The sequence below is a fragment of the Onthophagus taurus genome, chromosome 8 (genome assembly GCF_036711975.1).
Source record: "Onthophagus taurus isolate NC chromosome 8, IU_Otau_3.0, whole genome shotgun sequence".
Lineage (NCBI taxonomy): Eukaryota > Metazoa > Arthropoda > Insecta > Coleoptera > Scarabaeidae > Onthophagus > Onthophagus taurus.
In genome coordinates, this window is record NC_091973.1 from 11,390,139 (window position 1) to 11,392,335 (window position 2,197).

Below are 2,197 nucleotides of genomic sequence, written 5' to 3' on the forward strand. Positions count from 1 at the left end.
TTTGAACTCTCTATCACTTTTGGTTCCGATAGTTCTGCTGACCATATTTGTGATATTCAGACGCCAAATGACATCTTGGAGCAAGTTGGAGATAAAAAACAAAATGTGCCCAAAACGTGATATTATGACGTTATACGCCCTTTTGAGCCATGTTTGAACTTTCTATCACTTTTGGTTCCGGTAATTCTGTCGACCATATTTGTGATATTCAGGCGTCAAATGACATCTTGGAGCATGTTGGAGATAAAAAACAAAATGTGCCCAAAACGTGATATTATGATGTTTGTGGCGGCTTTTCAACAAAACGACAACAACACAATCGAACCCCTTTTTAAAAAAATACAGATCTGCAACACCTCGGCTTCCCAGTGAAGATGGGGTGGGTTTGAATTTATAAGGCGCCACGCAGTTTCAGTTACAGATCGCTCTAACTGCGAAGAGGGCTGGAAGGGAAAAGGTTCGACAACACCAACATATAACAAAACACCAAGAAATCGCGAAATCATATACCATATAAAAACAAATTTATTAAGGAAAAAAATATGGTAAAACAAAATATAAAGTATATAAGTAGTAAATAAAATAACGGAGATTGTTCAAAAAAAAATCCCGAATAATTAGGGGGGTAAAAGAGAAAGAAAATAATAATGAACTGAATAAAACAAAATTAAAACAAACCTAAATAATGATCGCGACACGTCCCCGATTGACCCGAGCGCTCGATCAGGCGAACGGAAAAGAAAACAAAATCGAAATCAATACCGAAATTAATAACACCCCTAATAAATCCGATAACTTTACAAGAAAAATTAATTGACAATTAAAATGGAATAATAATAATAAAGAACTGGTTTAAAGTGAAATGAACAAAATGAACCAGTGAAGTTAACAAAAAAATTAAATGGTAAGTACAAAAGAAAATCTTACTTTATAAAAAAAAATACAAAAGTATCTAACCACACTGATATTCTTTTTGTATAAAAAGGAAAATTCTGACCTTTATTCCAAACTCTTTTGAACGAAGGATGATGACTTCACGATGACAACAATTATACGTAGATACAGCAACAAAATCCAGCAAACCTCCTTTGGAAACACTTGTTCGATGGTAAGTACAGGAAACTTGGGTTATGTAGCTTCTAATTTACTTCTTTATTCCAGGTAGTACTTGTTTCCGGGATGGGAGATTTCCCAAGAACTTATATAAGGAATAAGGCTCCAAAAAAAAAAAAACCTAGCGTGTAAAAAAAGAAAGAAAAATGTAAATAGATAATTAGGCAAGAATGTAGGAATGGATGATTTTATGTAGTGTGAAAGGAGTTTAAATGAATTTAGGTTTAAGTTAGTATTAAGCTAAAATTAAAGAAAATGTAAAAAGAAAAACCTACCTCAAGGTGGTATGAGGTTTTAACCAGCAAAATGAATAATCTTTGTAAAAATGTGCAATAAATCCGGTGAAACCGTAATCGTTGAATAATTTCCAAACGAAAAATTAAAGGATTAATTAACTCAGATCCCGATAAATACGGATATAAATCGATCCAAAATTCTACACAGAATTATACCAAAATGTCGACTTAAAATTCTTGTTAACCATCCAAACACTACAAAGGCTGGTTTCAAAAGAGGAAGAGTAAAATCGCGCACGGGTATTCGTTTCCCAAGATTTTAACCAAAAAACTCGTTATAAAATCGCGCGGTGCCAAGAATTCAAAATCACTCCCTCCCTCTATTATTGACAGTCCGAACTTAAAAATGTAAACAAAATTCATGATAGTAACGAAGAAGAGAAAAAGAAAAGTTTTAAGGTTAAGATCTATTGTGTGATTGTAATGAAGGTAATGAAAAAGAAAAAGGCGTTTAAAATGAGCGAAAGGAAAGGATTTAAGAAAAGTGATGAAAAGGAAAGGATTTTCAAATGTTTCCAAGTTCGGCTTGCTGTAACAAAAAAACAAAAATTATAACAAGGTAAATAAACAAAATGGTATATAATTCCCCGACTTCTAACAATTACAGACAAATCACAAGGAAATTCAATAACCTCGAACGGAACCGTTACATTCCCCCCTTACAACAAGAAAGTTTACCCGTAAACTTTAAACTTTAAACAAGCAACCCTAACAACCAAAATCCAACCCAAAAATAAGTATATGCAACTATGGAACCAACCACCTGATCCACCTCGTGCCCATAGCCT

At 33.4% G+C, this 2,197-nt stretch overlaps 1 long non-coding RNA gene across 1 annotated transcript; it reads left to right on the forward strand.

Annotated features, from left to right (window-relative positions):
• The first annotated feature begins 521 nt into the window (after positions 1-521).
• On the forward strand, positions 522-1,466 carry LOC139430999 (uncharacterized). Its single transcript, XR_011641351.1, has 3 exons — positions 522-904; positions 986-1,108; positions 1,162-1,466. It is a non-coding gene; the product is annotated as an uncharacterized lncRNA (long non-coding RNA).
• The last annotated feature ends 731 nt before the right edge of the window (positions 1,467-2,197 follow it).